A 19,290-nucleotide genomic window follows, 5' to 3' on the forward strand; every position below is an offset into this window, starting at 1 on the left:
ATTTGTCAGAGAGAGAGAACGCACAAGCAGTGGGAGCAGCAGGCAGAAGGAGAAGCAGGCTTCCTGCTGCGCAAGGAGCCCAAAGTGGGACTCGAACCCAGTGTCCTAGGCTTTTTCAAAAAGTCAGACGCTTAACCAACTGAGCCACCCAGGCAACCTGAGCATGCAATTCTTGATCTCAGGGTCATGAGCTCAAGTCACATGTTGGGAACAGAGCCTACTTAATTAAAAAAAAAAAAATTTTTTTTCAACTACCTGTGGGGCCTAAAGAGATCAGGCCTTTCTTATTCCTGGGAGTTTTCACCAATCCTTGAAGTTGGTGAATTTTCTTGCATTTCACATCACAAGTATAAAATAATTTCCAATCTCTAATTTGAACATTCAAGCAATCATTTCTCCTCCTATTCAAATCTCAGTTTGGGAGCTAAGATACTAATTCGATCTTTCATTCACTCACTCATTATTTACTGATCATCTACTATGTACCAGGTACTCTTCTAAAGACCAGGGATACAGTAGTGAAAAAATATAAAAATTCTCATCCTCATTAAATAAACGTTCTAGCTGGAAGACAGACTAATAAAGCATATGTACATAAAAGCTCTTTATGGAGAAAAAAGGAAATACTGAGCATATGTATCATACATAAATATTTGATGCAAAAGATTTTGGAAAGCTATTTTACAGTCAACCACATAATGAAGTGAAAAAAAATTCTTAATAAATAGGGACTCATTAGAAAGAATATGTCCATTTACATGACAAATCTAGAAACGGGATAAGAACATCAGTATAGGGGAACCTGGGTGGCTCAGTGGGTTGAAGCCTTATCCTCCGCTTCGGGTCTGATTCCAGGGTCCTGGGATCAAGCCCCGCATCAGGCTCTCTGCTCAGCAGGGAGCCTGCTTCCCCCTCTCTCTCTGCCTGCCTCTCTGCCTACTTGTGATCTCGCTGTCAAATACATAAATAAAATCTTAAAAAAAAAAAGAACATCAGTATAATAGAAACAAAATGGCACATTAAGCAAGGTCTCTTTTGGAACTGAATTCGATCCTGGTGTGTGCTCACACCATTCCTGAAATACTCGTAGATTTGAAACAAATTTTAGAAGATTTATGAAGAGACACAAAGAAACTTCAAAGAGATTTTGAGACAATATAAGGGAAAGGAAGAACACCTAGGAATCCCATTAAAAATCAAGACATTATTCTTTAGGCCACTCACTGTTAGCATACGAGTACAGTATTTCCTAAGTTTTAAACACTAAAATTAAATTTGATGGAAAGAAAAGACTGATATCATAGCTATCTGATACAACTCAGCTCTAAATTTCTTGCATGATTACAGGAAACATACAAATCAAAACTACAGATAAGTGCCTTCTATAGGTTCCTATTTGGGAAGATGGCAAGGGGAAAGAGAAACATCAGTAGAGGGACAAAAAACAGGCAAATCAAACAGGAAAAGTATTATCTTTGAATGTAACACAAAAATAAAGGCTAGCTATAAGGTTAAAAAAAAAAAAGCAGTATTAAAATTAACATTTTTCCTAGCATGGCCCTAGAAAAAAGGAAATGGGAAGGCTCAAGAGGCAAATTTTATCAGAAAAATCGAATTATTGTGAAATTTTCTTTTTGGTCTTAAACAAAGACCTAAGTCCCAAAATGCCTTTTCTAAATAAAAGTTGCACAGGTATTTTAATCCTATTCCACTATCACATTTCTACCCATATCCCACAAATCCAGTAACAGAAAAATTCAGTGACTATCCAAAATAATACTGAATAGAATTCTGTTAAGATTTTAGAAAGGGAGTGATTCAAAGGCATCAAGAAATTTAAAACTTGGTTAAACATCCTTTAAAATCATCCAATCTTGTTATTTCATGCTCAAAATAAAACAGAAACAAAGAAAGTGTAATGTTTATTTGGTTTCCTGAAAAGAATCCTCCTTACTGTGGGAATTATCAATCAACGAACCATGAGATGACCATCTAGCCATGTATTTATACAGGACCAGAAAACCCAATTTTAACACCAAACTCTTGAGCTGACAAGGCTCTAAAGGCTAGCTTATACTAAAATTAGTGTAGATTTTTTAAGTCATAATGGGGATCAAAATTCCAATTCCAGAAATTGGGAGTACCTGAGTCCTTCATTCATATTTGTCTCCTCTCCTGGTAGCAATATTATTAAATCAGAAGATCTGGGTTACAAGTGAAAAAAGCAAAGAAAGAAAAATAACCTAAGGAATAATTCAACCAAGTTATGATGAATCCTGATGTACACACAGTTTTTGACTCACGACTAATTACACCCCCTTAAGAACCAAAGAACCTGGGACGCCTGGATGCTTAGTCAGGTGTCTGCCTTCAGCTCAGGTCAGGATCCCGGGTGGGATGAGTCCCACATCCATCGCCTTGCTCAGCAGGGAGTCTGCTTCTCCCTCTGCCTGCTCCTCCCTCTGCTTGTGCTCTCACCTGTGCCCTCTCTCTCTGACAAATAAATAAAATCTTCAAAAATTTTTAAAAAAGAACTTCCTCAACACAAGAAAATTCAGGACCTCCACCCCTTCCTAAAGGCAGAACAAGCATAGCTTACAGTTTTTTTAAGCTCCTCGTTAAAGCCTCATCAACTTCGGTTTATTAAATACTTTCTTGTAATACGATCAAATGGATTTTCACTTCCTAGGTATTCATAATCTTCTGAGCTTGAGCTAATTCCCTTAATTGTTCTAAATCTCTTCAGCTGCTAATTTAACTAGACTATGTTCGTTCCCCTCCCCTTTTTTTTTAAGATTTATTTATTTATTTGAGAGCGAGGGGACAGGAGAGGCAGTGGAAAGGGAGAAAGAGAATCTCAAGCATACAGCCCAATGGGGCTGAGATCATGACCTAAGCCAAAACCAAGAGTTCGGACACTTAACCGACCGAGCCACCTAGGCACCCCTAGATCAACGTTCCTTCTAAAGATGCCTGACTACATCCATTACCATCCAGCTCTCCCAAATTTTGAGTCTTCACATTTCAAAACTGAATAGTATACTGACTTTAAAGAGAAGAACATACTGGAGCATTCATTCTTGCAGTAAATTTATTCCATGGAATTAATTTTAAAAACATTTCTAACGTTAAGAATGGGAAGAGAATACAAGAGAAAAATTCAAAATATGCATCAATTTTAGAAATAAACTGCTTTTTAAAGACATTTTGCACAAATCTCCAACAGCCCTTTCCGGGGCTGCCATGCAGTGATTCTCTATCGTTTTCAGGGCAAATTCTCTACCCCACCCTCCCGAAATTTCTAATTAAGTACAATCAGTTCCCCTATATGGGACTGATTGATTGGGGAACAATTTTAATAAAATGTGAATTTTGTATTTGCTTTTATTAGAAACACTAAGTGTACATTCAAAACTGCACTCAGAGGGTACCTGGGTGGCTCAGTTGGTTAGGCATCTGACTTCAGCTCACGTCATGATCTGGGGGCTACTGGGATCAAGCCCCATGTTGGCTCCCTGATCAGTGGGGAGTCTGCTTCTCCTTCTCCCTCTGCCCCTCCCCTCACTTGTGCTCGCTCTCTCAAATAAGTAAATAAAAAATTGCACTCAGCTTATATAGAAATACAGAAATATAAAAACACAAGCATACATGTCAAACATCTTTTAAAAAAAGTTTTTTAAATACATGTCAAGTCTACACACCATCCATAGAGTTTCCTTAGAAATTTTAGAATACTTTGCAGCGACACATGTGAATTCACTAAGATGTCCCAGGGCTCCTCAGACAGACCAGAAACTGGCAAGGTGTTCCATCCAAGTCTAATGGCTCTTAATACAAACTATATGTGCACCAAGGGGCCAGCCCAAGAGGCCAGGCCTCCAGGTTTGTATACTATTAAATCTCCACCTGGATGTCTCAAACTCGACATGTCCAAAATCAAAATCCTGATTCCCTGTGCACGTTCCACCACCACCCTTCCTCAGTCCTCCCCATTTTGGTAAACAGCAACCCTATTTTTCCAATTTCCAAAGCCAAAATCCTTGAGTCATCCCTGACTGCATTTTTCTCTCACAAACCACACCAGGAATTCCCATTGGCTCTTCCTTCTAAAATATACTCAGACTCCAACTGCAGCTGACCCTTTAACAATGAGGGAGATTAGGGGCACAGACAATCTCCTCACCTCTATGCAGTCAAAAATCTAAGTATAGGGGCACCTGGGTGGCTCAGTGGGTTAAGGCCTCTGCCTTTGGCTCAGGTCATGATCTCAGGGTCCTGGGATCAAGCCTCACATCCGGCTCTCTGCTCAGCGGGGAGCCTGCCTCCCCCTCTCTCTCTCTCTGCCTGCCTCTCTGCCTACTTGGGATCTCTGTCAAATAAATAAAATCTTAAAAAAAAAAAAAAATCTAAGTATAACTTTTGACTCCTCCAAAACTTAGCAGCTTACTGTTGACCAGAAGCCTTACCAATAACAAACAGCTGTTTAACACATATTTTGTGTATGTATTACATACTGTATTCTTAGAATAAAGCTAGAGAAAAGAAAATATTAGGAAAATCTATCTACAGTACTGTACTATAAAAAATGCACAGATAAGCAGACCCATGCAGTTCAAACCCATGTTGTTCAAGGGTCAACTTGTACCAGCCACCTCCTCCACCACCATTCTGTTCTAAGCCACCATGGTTTCTTACCTGCACTAGTTCTCTCAATTCTACTCCTGCTTTCCATATGGTCCACTCTCAAACTCAGCAGCCAGTGTAATCCCATAAAGGAAAAGGGAAATTCCATCTAACATTTTCTTCTGTACCACACCCCTGTTAAAAATAAAACCACAGGCCCAAAAATGGCATCACTTGGGCTAGGCGAAGTCACCAAATGAAGTAATACCTGACCTAATTGCAGTATCGACCTCCCCTAGAAATGCAGTTTTAACAAGTCAGTCAGGAATTTTCTGATTCGCAGAAATGAAGTAATTTGTCACAAGGACCCACTCCGTCCCCCAATGGAAGATGGAGTAATCAGCATAATCAGACCCCTTGCCCTTCCCTTTAAGGGAAGGGGATCTAGCCCAAAACCTTTTTATTTTATTTTTTTTGCTAATAACCTTCTTGCTCCACCCTTCTTCCTAAAAAAAACCTTCCATTTTGTACATATCCTTGGAGCTCTCCTTTACTGGCTAGGTGGGATGCTGCGGATTCATGAGTCACTTAATAAAGCCAATTAGATCTTCAAATTTATTCGGATGAATTTTGTTTCTTAACACCCAGGTATTTACTATATCACTGACTATTTCCATCTTTCTGCTCAAGTGTCATCTTCTCAGAGAGGCACCCCTTGACTATCCACATAAAGAAGTGCTAGTCCCCACGTTCCTATTCCTTTTATCCTTTCTTTACATTCTCTGCAACAACTGCTCCCTCCCTCCTGACATGCATCCATGTTGGTGCATCTTCCTCTGACTGAACATCAGCTCAAGAAGACTTCTGTTAACTACTTTATGAGGCCTAAAAGAGTTTATTATAGACAAAACTTGTTGAATATAAATCTCACCAATTGTTTCAGGAGAACTTCAATGTTCTAAACGCCAAAATGTCCCCAGAGTTTGTATAAGTGGGAGTGTTTCAATCCTGAATGTCAAACTTGCCTGTTTTCCTGATAGTAATTTATTAAACTTATGCTTTTTTAGGGGCACCTGACTGGCTCAGTCAGTAGAGCATGTGATTGTTGATCTTGGAGTCAAGACGTCGAGCCCCATGATGGGTGCAGCGGTTTACTTTTTTAAAAATGCTTTATTTGCCATCATTATCCATATTATTTGGCTAGTCCAAAATGGATTTTTTTTTAAAGATTTTATCCTTAAGTAATCTCTACACCCAATGTGGAGCTCAAACTCATAATCCCAAAGATCAAGAGTCGCATGCTCTACCAACTGAACCAGCCAGACTCCCTTCAATAGATCATATTTTGATTTACCTGAACTCTCTAATTCTATTCATAATCTAAAGAATTAGATAGCCCTCTATATTTTACTAGCTACCTGAAAATCTGGTTTTATTTTCTGACACCCTCCAAAAGTCATGGTAGATGTTTCAGGCGACAAATCTCAAATCCTGATCTATTCTTTTTCTCTCTCCACCAACCCTCTCCCCAGAACTAAGCTTTAAATACAGCTTTAAACACATTTAAGGAAAATCTCTGAGATTTAGATCCCAAACAACCTTTCTCCATAGCAAGATCTAACACAAGGCAATTCAAAATCTACCACGTAAATTAAATCAAAGATTACATCTGTGACCCTTGCCCACACAATTTGGGCCAATCTAAAACTCACTTTTTACCTTTGCCTCATTTAATTCCCTAAGTCCCCCTGACCTTCCCTACCAGCTGTCTTCAACATGTATGACATGGAGGTGAAGGGTGAATTAATGAGCCTTAAGAGGAAGCTATTTGATATTTTCAGGCAGAAAGTAAAGCCCATCTAGATTTGTTCTGGAGTCTTTGTAATGTGACAGAACCTTAAATGGGGATTTTACTTCCTCTACAAACTATTTCATCTGCGACTTGTGTTTACTGAAGATATTTAGACACACCTTGAGCAGGCCTGTTTTTTAATCTACAAAAAGGTATTTGGATTGTCTTAGGTCCTTCTGAAAAGCGATGGACCAGCATCCTGCCCCACTTCAAAAATGAGTTGGCTTCTTGTTACTATGGTGATGAGCAACCTGTGGACAGAGACAATTTGTCACTTGCTTAAAATTCAAAGCATTTTGTAGCTTTGTTTTTTATCAGGAACAAGGTGAGAGGAGCAGTAGAACCAATTATGGAATATATTTATAAACACTTAAAAGGAGTGTGTTTCTTGATTCTGAATAACAAGATTTTAAACTGTTTAGCTTACAGGAAAAAATGAACGAAATAAATGGACTGAAGGAAATAAATATGTTGGACTATATTCTAACATGAACAGCTCTATACCATTGCTGAACTTGCCGCTACAGATTTTCCAGAACGGAGGTTCTTAGATTGGTTTTCAGATTGGTCACACATACACAAAACACATTAGTTTTCTCACTTTCTCCTACTAGTCTCCTACAATGAGTTTTGTGTATGTGTAACAACCATCAGCCTGGAAGGGAAGAAAAATCCACTCGGCTAGGTATCAACCAAGTAGTACAAGCCCAATGCTCCTGATCCATTAGCAGTTTGAAAGAAAGATGCCACAGTGCAATAAATTCCTAAAAGGAAACAATGTTCAGCACCTATTCCTGATTTTCAAAAAATTCTTACCAAACAGGAAAAGTTGACCTTAATAAAAGGAAACTAACATAAATTTATAGAACACAGCATATCCAATAGCAAAATATTAAAAAGATTTCCATCCTATATCCAGGAACAAAACAAAGATGCCAGCCAGCACATTACCAAAAAACAAGAACTAAAATATTCAAAGGGAAGAGACAAAAATCTCTCCTTATTTGCAAACTACAGGTTATGGGGTTTTCCTGTTAAAAATCAAATTAAATATTACTTGGTCTAATAGTTCAAAAACTTATCAGACAAAAGATCAAAATATAAAATCAAACAAAAAACACTAAACAAAGAATTACCACATGTCCCAACAACTCTATTCCTAAGGATATACCTCCAAAGAACCGAAGACAAGACACTCAAACAGTTGTACACAAATTTTATAGCAGCACTATTTAAAACAGGTAAAAAGTGAAAGGTGAAAACAAACCAGATGTCCATCAGTGGACGACTGGATAAACTATGGTATATGCATACAACAGATTAATGAAGTGATGGTACAAGCACTTGTAGAGAGCAAGATGGGAGCACCTGGGTGGCTCAGTCATTTAAGCATCCAACTCTTGATTTTGGCTCAGGTCATGATCTCAGGGTCATGAGAGCAAGGCCCGTGTTGGGCTCTGCATTCAGCAGGGAGTCTGCTTGAGATTCTCTCTCTCTCCCTCTGCCCACCCCTCAGGAGAAAGCAAGATGGAGTCACTTGTGTCAACCAGGGGACTGTGTCAAGCAACGACACAAGCAGATAAGGGTACTATAGCTATGAGGTATCACCAAGACAAGTACCAGTTAACAACACCCCAGAACTGATAACGAGCAGAAGCAGAGGAGATCTGCAGGGTCCAAAACTGATTAAATCCCTTTAAAAAGAGAGACTTTTTGCAGCAAACTGTCAGATTCTTCAGACATTGACCCTTCTATGTCTGATCACTTAAAAAGGGCATTTGCCACCAAAGGCTCTGCCTGACTGACCTCCAAACTGAGATCATTCACTCCTTGAACACAGTAAGCAGTAAGTGCCAAGGGCTGACACAGACAGGACAGAGGCCTTACTTACCTCAACTGTGTGCTCACAGACTGACTGCTCAGGCAGACTTCTCATTTGGTTTGTTAACTCCCTGCCCCCTGTGTTACCATGTTTGTTGTGTGACTTGTGTTCTGCTTTGTGTGCCCTGTAAGAAGCCAAGTGAATCATGTGATGAAATGTCACTGAGTCTGCAATCCTGAACCTGCTTTATAATTATGTTAACCCTGCTTCATGAGTGAATAAAGCTGACATTGTGGAGAGACACGACTTCTGAGTGCACCTTCACAGCACGCTCATGACAATACTACAACATGGATGAACTTTGAAAACAGTATGTTAAGTGAAAGAATCCAGACACAAAAGATCCCATATTTTACGATCCATATGCAGGAAATGTCCAGAATAGGCAAACCTATAGAGACAGAAAGTAGATTAATGGTTGCCTAGGGGCTTGTTGGAGAGTGGGGACAAGGGGTCGGAGGGTGAGGAGTGACAGGTATGAAGTTTCTTCTAAGGGGTTATGAAAATTAGGTGATGGTTGCACAACTTTGTGACTATACTAAACACCAGTGAACTGTATACTCTTAAAAGGCGAATCTTATGGCATGGAATTTATATCTAAATTTAAAAAGAGAACAGTCAATAAGATTTGTGGTGGGAAAAATAAAATTCCCAAAACATACATAAAAACTAGAGTAATCAAAACGGCATGGAAAGAGATCAGAAATAAATAGTTCAAGAAAACAACATTCTAAATGATTAAAGCAGGATGTTTGAATAAACTGAGAAAACTGGATATCTGAGTGAAAGGTAGATGCCTACTTCATCATAAAAACTTAAAAGTGCCAGAATGAGTAAAATGTAAAATCCAAGGGTGCCTAGGTGGTTCAGTCAGTTAAGTGTCCAATTCTTGATCTCAGCTCAGGTCTCCATCTCAGGGTTGTGAGTTCAAGCCCCGAGTGAAGCCTACTTTAAAAAAAAGTAAAATCCAATTCTGCCAAATATGAATGATTCTGAACTCTTAGTGGGAAGTAACTCCTCCTTCCTTAAATATACAAAATACTGACATATCTGACTAAATACAAATTCTAAGTATCTATTTGTGGAGAAGACACCATAAAGTTAAAACATAAGCAAAAGACTGGGAGAATAGTATATGTAATATATACAAAGGATTAATTTCCATGATACTAAAAACTTCACCCAACCAATGGAAAGGAAGCAGGAAAGAAGGGACAGTATTTTCATATAATACTATTGGTGTAAAACAAAACTGAAAAGACTATGTGTAATTTGCAAATACACAGAAAAATACATTAATGTCCAGCAAACTGGTCAGTTGGGAGGAGAGTTAGGGACTTTTTTTTTTAAATCTATTTTCAATGTTTGGGTTTCTGACCACAGTATATATATTAATTTTATAATACCAAAAACAATTTAAGAAGGAAAAAAGTCTGAGAGGCAAACTAAGTAGCTGAGGGACACTAAAGGATTTTTAAGGGGAAGTAGCATGGTTGGTTCAGTATTTTTGACAGATCCCTGGAGCAGCTTTATAGAGAATGGATAGGAGACACACCAGTTTGGAATCAGTATTGATTCATTTCATTCAACGAATGTTAAACACCTACTGGGTCTTGGCACTGAGCTAAGCACTGGGACCAGTTAGAAATGTCACAAGTTATCCCTCCAAAAGGTCATATATACCTACTTTGGGCAATGGTGCAAAGGAAATAAAGGAAAATACTTAATCTTTTTTTAGTGGGAGGACAAGTGAGGGATGTATGTAAAACTTTTGTCATTTTAAGACATCTGTAGATAAAATCCTTCTGATATTCCTTGTATTACAAGAGGACCAGGTATTCCTGATAAGTATAACCCATATTTTGACAACTCACTGAAGAAAAAAAGCAAAAAAAAAAAAAAACCAGTATCAGCCTTGCTCTTACAAGTAACTGTCTTATTTTCAAGATTCTTTGACTGGAAAGTCCAAGTCCTAAAAATCTCTAAAAGAAGAAATTTCAAAGCCTTCAATAGTCATTTTCTGTCCTTTTAAAAAGTCTGTGGTTTTGTCAAAGATGAATAAAAAGAGGACACAATATTAACAGCCCAAAAGAAAAAATTTTAGTGAATCATATAAAAGATATTTTTAATTATGCCTTAATCTGCATTGGTTTCTTTTTAGACGTGTTCCCATTTTATCACAGCCATCTGCTATTTCAACAGCAAGCCAGTTTTAACAAGTTTTAATAAAGACCATGACTGTACATAAAAATTTTTTAAACTTTCTCACCTTAAAACTTACTTAAATGTCCCCTAAGTGAAAGGAGGCAGAAAAAAGAGACTGCTGATAAATTTGGTGAAAAGTTTACCCTACCACTTGGCTTAGGATATTTCAAAATCTGAGCGGTGCGGCAGCAGCTTGGTTATATACCTTAAGGCTCGCTGCTTTACCATCTACAGCCGAGAAAAGGAGCTTTTCTGAGGTTGCTGGTCAGCAGGCAATCACGTCATCTTGACAAAGCCTACTGCCGAGTGAGCTTTTCTTAAATCTACCACAGTGCTACCATAATTCTCCCCACACCATGCAGACAAGGTCCCTCATTTATAGATTTCCTATTTCACATGCATGATGTGGGCAACACCAAGGTAAATCCAAGTCCGTTTCTGAGGGCTTGCATTTATGGTATGGTAAGTATGGTATGCATGCCAGTCACAGGACCTAAATATCTCAAGACAGTCCCAATTTCACAGTATTCTATTGTTTTCACCTACCTGTTAAAAACGTGATGATTTAATAGTTAGACTCATGTAAGTTTTTTTAAGCGAATAAAGTTCAAAACACGGAAAAAAAAGCTTTTCAGGCTCTCCATAGAATTTTGGTCCTGAGCACATAACATATGGGAAAAAACCTAACCTAATCCTCTCGACCAATCCTGAGAAAGAGATGCATTTCTTCCTAGGCAGGAGATCAGAAATTACAAACGATTTTTAAAAATCCAACCAAACAAAAAGAAAAAGCCAGGGCGCCTGGGTGGCTCAGTGGGTTAAGCCACTGCCTTCGGCTCAGGTCATGATCTCAGGGTCCTGGGATCGAGCCCCACATCGGGTTCTCTGCTCAGCGGGGAGCCTGCTTCCCCCCCTCTCTCTGCCCTCCTCTCTGCCTACTTGTGGTCTCTGTCAAATAAATAAATAAAATCTAAAAAAAAAAAAAAAAAGAAAAAGAAAAAGCCATTAGAACATATGAAGAGTCTGACCTGGATTTATAAACCAAAAACAAAACCTTCTAATTAAAACACAAAAGGTGGTGAGGAAAGTAGAGACAAGAAAAATGAGCAATAAGCAGTGGTTGCCAGAAGCCCTTTTTGCAGAAATGCTTTGGGTTTTTTTTTAAAGATTTTAATGATTTGAGAGAATGAGCAAGACAGGGAGGGAGCAAGCACAGGTGGGGTGAGGGGTGGGACGGAGGGGTGGTGGGGGATGGGAAGCAGGCTCCCGCTGAGCAAGGAGCCCAAAGCAGGACTGGTCCCCAGCACCCTGGGATCATAACCTGAGCCAAAGGCAGACACTTAACCAACTGAGCCACCCAGGAGCCCCAGAAATGCTTAATTTATCAACTGGATAGTCCTGTATTTATATCCTGTTACATATTTATTCTTTTTATCCACAGCTAAAACCTTTCAGGTATCTTAAATGCTAGAGTGGCCCACATTCTCTTTCTTAGAGACTATAGGCAATTGTTTTTACTTGAGCTACTACCCTGGTACCCTATGACATTCCTACTCTGACCTTCTCCAAAGGTAACCATCAGTAGACAAGGGGAGATCTCAAAATTAAAGGAAAGGAGAGTCCAACCAAACCAATCACATCAAATCTAATGTGGGGAAAGGGCACTGAATTTGAGCAGAAGAGGTTGCAAGTGGAGACAGAGTCTTAAGATTAGAAGACTCACTAGGTGATGGAACAATCAATGCCTGCCTGCTTCAGAGTGGATTAGATTACCAGGTCACCAGATCCAGCCACTGAAGGACAACCGGAATCACTATAGACCTAGGATGATTAAGTACTATTATCCCAATTTTCCTCAAACCAAACTATGTGACCTGATACTGCACTATGTGTTTCCTTACGCCCCCACACATCCACATAAAAACCTAACAGCAGGTCATCTGATTTAATACCTACTTACAGTTACTTCCTGCTTTATGAAAAGAAAAAATCTCCTAGAATCAGAAGAATTATTTCCTGACTGTATTTAAGGACTTGCAAACCAGCAGGAGATTGGCTAAGCCTATTCAGAACCCCCTTAAATTGCTAAGGTTATGTACCTATTTATTTCAAGAATTATATCCCAGACTTCTGGGTAATAACAGATGGTGGACTAAACACACACCGCTATTTGCTGATCCTTCCCCAAACACCTATGTATTGTAGTGTAGTGTAGTGCAGTGTAGTGTTTGTTTTTTTTAAGGTATAAAGAGTACTAGAGATTACAGCCACACATTTTGGAAAGCTGAAATATAAATGGCTAAAAGGTAAAGGACTCAAAGACCCAAGAAAACTGAATCCTAAGGTAAGCATCAGGGAACACTCCCCCAAAAGGATAAGCAGAGATAAAATGGGAACGGTTAACAGAAAATCTTCCTAAAATGAAATTCCCAGATGCAGTCTTTCAGACAGGCAGGCAAATGCCCTTCCCTCACTCTTAAAATAGGCTGAAGGTAATCTAAAGGGAGTTAAAACAAAGGGTTATATGGACTTAAGGGAATCACCAGATAAGATGAAGGCAGTTTAAGTTAATATATGTACTAGATCCCTATCCACGCTGTGTTGGTAAATATAAATGTTTAACAACTACCTGGGGGAAGCAAGGGTATCAGGGGAGGAACAAGGGGAGTTATTTGTAATACCTGCTAAAATTTTTATGGTATAAATACTCTTACCATGGCTGCTTCAAGCTAAAAAATACCGTTATACGCAGAGTTCAGAAGATATGCATGGTAACCTATCACTAAACAGTATTTCCACCATATAAATTAGATGTAAATAACATCAAGAGCTTCCGTAATAACAAAATGTAATAAAATAATTAGGAGGTGGTGAATTTTTAATATTACTGATGTGATTAATATATTTCATTATAAGTTTGTTTAATCTTTAGTAACTGTTACATTTAGCAAGTGACTCACAAAGTTCCTAAAAATTTAAGAATTGTCTCTGATGTGCCAATACTAGTCACCAACCCTAGCCCCCCCTATCAATACCCTTTCTCAAAAGGCTGACAGTCAGGCCTTCATTTTCAGGCGTGGGAGATTAGGAGAGACTTGTCAGGGGAATATTACCAATTAGTCTAGGAAAATTTTAAAGAAAATGACAAATTCTCAATCAAAATTCGTTCAGGGGACACCTGGGTGGCTCAGTCAGTTAAGCATCTGCTTTGGCTCAGGTCATGATCCCAGGGTCCTGGGATCCAGTCCTACTTTGGGCTCCCTGCTCAGTGGGAACCTGCTTCTTCCTCTGTCTGCCACTCCCCCTGCTTGCATGCGCGATCGAGCTCTCTCTCTCTTCCTCTCCCTCTCTCACTCTCTCTTGTTCTCCTTCTCTGACAAATAAATACATAAAATCTTAAAAAACAAAAAAATTGTTTGGCCAGATCTTCCTATGGTGAAGCTGACAACTGCTAAGTCCTACTACATATTCAGAGCTTCCAATCCCACTACTAAATATCAGCAAATAGCCAAGAATTGTTAGGCCTCTCTGGCATAAACAAGATGAAACAGAAAAACCAAGTTAGAAGGGAAAGCAGGGTCAGCTTCATAGGTATGTGACCTACACTGTAAGAGTACCCCGCACTTAGAAGAGCTCTGTGTTAGGTTTAATTCTTTACTGTTATTGTCTTGAAATTCTTCAATAAATGACCGACACTGCCACTCTATACTTGGCCCTGCAAATTACAGAGCTAGTCCTTACAGAGTTTATGCAAACAGAAGAAATCTCTGGGGGAAAAGACAGCATGAATATTTTCAGAAACATAAAAGAAAATATCACAAACGTGAAGAACAGTAAGCTTTAAAAAGAAAAGAAAAGAAAAACTAAGTGAAAGTGAGCAAAACCATGCCTTCTTGGTAATTAAAAAATCCAATAGCCAAAACGAAAAACTCATTAGAATAGCATAACAAGATTGGAAGATCAATTCAGCAAGTCCAATACCTGAGTAACAGAGTTCAAGAGAAAATAAGAGGAGGAAAAAAAGGAAAAAGCAGGGGAGAAAATCGGGGTGCCTGGCTAGCTCAGCTGGAAGAACACGCAATTCTTTTTTTTAAGATATTATTTATTTATTTGTGTGAGAGAGAGAGAGAGCAAGTGCCTAACAGTGAGCACAAGTGGCAGGCTTAGAAAGAAGCAGGCTCCCCACTTAGCAAGAAGCCCAATGCAGGACTCGATCCCAGGACTCTGGGATCATGACCTGAGCAAAGGCAGATGCTTAACTGACTGAGCCACTCATGTGTCCCATAAGCATGCAATTCTTTTTTTTTTTTTTAAGATTTTTTTTTTTTTTACTAATCTGACAGAGAGAGAGATCACACGTAGACAGAGAGGCAGGCAGAGAGAGAGGGGAAGGAGGCTCCCTGTTGAGCAGAGGGCTGGATGGGGGGCTTGATCCCAGGAGCCTGAGATCATGACCTGAGCCAAAGGCCTAGGCTTAACCCACTAAGCCACCCAGGCACCCGAGCATGCATCCAATTCTTGATCTGGAGGTCATAAGTCTGAGCCCCACGCTGGGTGTAGAGAGTAATTAAATGAATTTAAATAAAGAGAGTGGGGAGAAAGTCATCAACAAAGTAGTTCCCTGATTTAAAGGGTTCATCTAGTACTCAGCACAATGGACAGAACCAAACTCACACTAAGTCACCTTACCATGCAATTTCCAACACTGAGAAACAAAGAAAAGAACCAGTCACATAAATTATCAGGAACCCAATATATCAGAATATATTCTGCCAAAATAAAAGCATAAACCAATAACAGGAAAACAGGAGATCTAGAAAACAAGAAATCCAACACAAAGAGGTAAGACGTAACCCTAAGACGCTGGTGAGGAAAGTCCCAGGATAAGAGCTGTGCATAAAAATAGTGGCAACCAGTCCAGATGGAAGCACATCTTTAAGAATACGGGAAACTAAGTGAATATCTGAAGTGTCAGAACTTCCTGAAAGGAAATATGGACAAAATACAATCTGAACTACATTAGTGAGTAGTTTCAAATTAAATGTAAATAATAACAAAGAAAAAATTAAAATTTCAGGGAAACCCAAAAGTTGTATAGAAAAGTACAAATTTTCATAGATTACTCTGTGACTTAACTGTGAATAGCATGTTCAGTCTTTTTTTTTTTTTAAGATTTTATTTATTTGAGAGAGACAGTGTGTGGTGTGTGCATGTGTGCATGAGGCGGGGGTGGGGGAGGGCAGGAGCAAAGGGGGAGGAAGAAATAGACTCCCTGCTGAGCAGGGACCCCCCCCCCCCCCCGCCGCCCCATGAGGGGCTAAGCTCCTAGGATGCTAAGATCATGACCCCAGCCAAAGGCAGACACTTAATGAACTGAGCCACCCCAGTACCCCACATGTTCTGTCTTAACTGTGTACACACTGAATATCAATTTAACCCAAGTTATAAACAACTACATTAGGACCAGAGAAGAAAAAGTAAAAAGGGTACCTGGGGAAGTCAAGGAAGAACTAAACCCTGCCAGAATGGGAAATCAAGAAATACTGCCTAAAGCTGAGAAATCAAGAAATCAGAATACAAACATGCTGTTATGAATGACAGTATTCAGAACCTGCTACCCCAAAACATGGTGCCTTGGCATATAAGTATTTTAAACTGAAGAAATGTGAGAAACAGCAGGTGCAGCAAGGACTTTCTGACCTTCCCTTCTCTCCTGAAGCAGGGCCTAAGATCTTCAAGTAAGAGATGTCCTTCCTATACCTGGAGGAAAGAAACATCCCTTTCTGTGAAGATAGAGGGATACAGAGAGAAAGCCAAAGGAAATGGCTTTGCTAAGTTTCTCCAGTTTAATACCCTTAGTTTATATTCTTTAATACGATCACATTTTTAGGACATTCCACTCTTCCATCAAATGTAGTATAAAAATACTCAGGCTTAACTATTTCTTTAGGTCTTCATTTCCCTATGAAGCCTCCTGTGTCATATAAACCTTTTATTAAATAAATTTGTATGCTTTTCTCTTGTTAATCTGTCTTTTGTCAGTTCAACTTACAGGGCCCCAGTTGGAGACCCTAGAAGGGTAGTAGGAAAAAAATGTTCCTCCTCTACAGGAACACAGAGATAAATGCAAAAAGAATCAGCTGTAAGAAATTAAAACGTATGCCTCTAGAGAGGGAGAGTGGGAGATGAAGTGGGAGGAGAACTGCTGCTTTTCAAAACACATCTTATAAAGCTATTAAATCATTTTGCACATTTAAAACTTTAATAAAAAATACAAAATAAAAACATGAGAAAAACAAGCAGAAAAACTTCAGAATGTTTTAGATCATGACTCCCCTTTCATATTACAAGTTTTCTCAACAAATTTCTCCTTCCATTTGTTGTAGTTTTTCCAAATTTTCTACAAGAAATGTATTACTTGTATAATAAAAAGTTAAGCATCTTATTACTGTCTAATGATGTAGGAAAGATGTTTGGGTTTGGAACCAATGGCCAAGAAGGAATTCTTGAAATGTCTTTGGTGCAAAAAGGTGGTTTTATTAAAGCACGGGGACAGGATCCATGTGCAGGAAGAGCTGCACTGGGGTCATGAGGAGAGGCTGATTATATACTTTCAAGTTCGGAGGGGGAGGGGATAGCTTGTCTCTAAGGAATTTTGGAAGCAAGGTTTCCAGGACCTTGAAAGGGCTAGCTGTGTTAGGAAAAGGTCATCTATTGCTATCTAATAAAACCTTAGTCGAGAGACCCTTCAGATTTTTATCAGTGGGTCATATGCTTGGGGGATGCCTGCAAAAATATATCTTGGGAGGTAGAGATAAAGGAAGTTTCCAAAGGAATTTTTATATGTTAAAGTAGACTTACAGGATCCTGGGGGATCAGGCTAAGATTAAGAATCGCTTTTGCCAGAGTGCCTGAGTGGCTCAGTGGGTTAAAGCCTCTGCCTTTTGCTCAGGTCATGATCCCAGGGTCCTGGGATCAAGCCCCACATCTGGCTCTCTGCTCAGCAGGGAGCCTGGCTTCCTCCTCTCTCTGTCTGCCTCTCTGCCTACTTATGATCTCTGTCAAATAAATAAATAAAATCTTTTAAAAAAAAATACATCATCAAGAATCCCTTTTGCCCTTAGCAAAATATTAACATCAAGGCAGCTGAGTTCCTACAGGAGTATCACTCTGCCTGTTTCAAGAACCTGTCTATGGGCTGTAAGTAGAACGGAAATTTAATTTTTCTTTTGCCTTTGTTTTCCCACACCACCTAATATTCAAAATCATCTGTAACTCTAACTACTAGTTAAGGATATTGCTGGGTCACATGATACCTAATCTGGCACAACTCAGGAAAAGGTGGTGGTTTACCTTCCAGAAGGTAGTTAGCTCAGCAGTTGATACCAAATGACCCCATATGTCACACTGGGTTTCCCTAGGCAAGCCTACATTCTTTCCAAACACCAGAAAGAGATTTTCCACTTAACTCTGTGAAAAATTCAAATAAACATAATTAACTCTAGAATGTGACTTTAAGGGGGCAACAAATTCAATTTCTTTCATACCTTTACTATGCCTGACACTAAATTAAAAGTTTTCAGTACACAGAAATTGTAATATACCATATGTTTTATTTGAACACAACTGGAGAGCATTTGTTTTTATTCTGTCTTACATAGCTGTCAGATCAGCTATTAGCTGTCAGCTGTCTAGCTAGCTAGAAAAGTTATTATGGTCAGAGTTTGCAAAACGCAGTTCAGATAAATAAATGTCACATCCTCTGTTCACCTTCACCATGAATGACACGGATGGTCATGGTCATAGCAGGATGTTTAAGAAGGAATTTGCTTAGCACAGAGAACTAAGCCAATCTGCAAACGTATGTAGGCCAGCCAAGGCAGCTAGCTACACATGGTTTCACTTATTCCCTTAAGAGTGATTTGGTTTGTTTGGATTTGGTATAGAACCATTTCTGGATTTAAGGAAAACTAAACAAGATTTTACAGCTTGTTATGTTGGCAGGCAGGCAGCCATGGAGAAATCCTAATCTGAAAAAGATTCCTTTTGCACTTAAAATTAAGGTAGGTGGGGCGCCTGGGTGGCTCAGTGGTTAAAGCCTCTGCCTTTGGCTCAGGTCATGGTCCCAGGGTCCTGGGATCGAGCCTCACATCCGGCTCTCTGCTCAGCAGGGAGCCTGCCTCCTCCTCCTCTCTCTCTCTCTGCCTGCCTCTCTGCCTACTTGTGATCTGTCAAATAAATAAAAAATCTTTAAAAAAAAATTAAGGTAGGCTAGACATATATAAAGACGTGTTCTACATTTCTCATCTTCATCCTTGATGAGGGAGCAGGAGGCTGGCTGAAGACAAAGCAAAAGCGGGCACCTTGCACCCCCTCTCCATCCGCTCCCCCTCAGTCATATGTGTAGCATTCCTCAGGCGCCCTGACTGCCGTGAATGATAAACCAATAGTTATCCTGCAGAGATCACAATCCTGCAAGACAGGAGTCTCCCTTGGCTTACAAATGTCCTAAACCTCACTAACAAAGACGACTGATAGCAGGATTATGACATCCACCAAAAAATCTCCCAACTATCTTGATGTTAATGGCTGGCCTAAAGACAACAGTGAAGAAGCCGCAAGGGCAAGGCCTCCAATATCCTGGCACCTAGTAGGCCCTCTTTAGCATATGAAAACTCCATTGAAACCTTCCTTCCCCTCACCTTCCCCCAACCGCAGGGTACATAAC

The 19,290-nt window shown here is 39.5% G+C and overlaps 1 protein-coding gene across 3 annotated transcripts in view; it reads right to left on the reverse strand.

The window, feature by feature from the left end:
* FBXO34 (F-box protein 34) overlaps positions 1 to 19,290 on the reverse strand; it is a 134,807-nt gene that overhangs the window by 24,855 nt on the left and 90,662 nt on the right. Inside the window, exon 1 of one of the 3 annotated variants that reach the window (XM_032875333.1) lies at positions 4,696 to 4,740. The exons of the other annotated variants lie outside the window; for them this stretch is intronic. The gene's annotated coding sequence lies outside the window, so the exon portion shown is untranslated. Of the gene's footprint in view, positions 1 to 4,695; positions 4,741 to 19,290 lie in introns of those variants that run through there. 3 annotated transcript variants of the gene reach the window in all.

Source organism: Lontra canadensis, unplaced genomic scaffold, assembly GCF_010015895.1.
Source record: "Lontra canadensis isolate GAN:19392208 unplaced genomic scaffold, GSC_riverotter_1.0 scaffold55, whole genome shotgun sequence".
Taxonomy (NCBI): Eukaryota; Metazoa; Chordata; class Mammalia; order Carnivora; family Mustelidae; genus Lontra; species Lontra canadensis.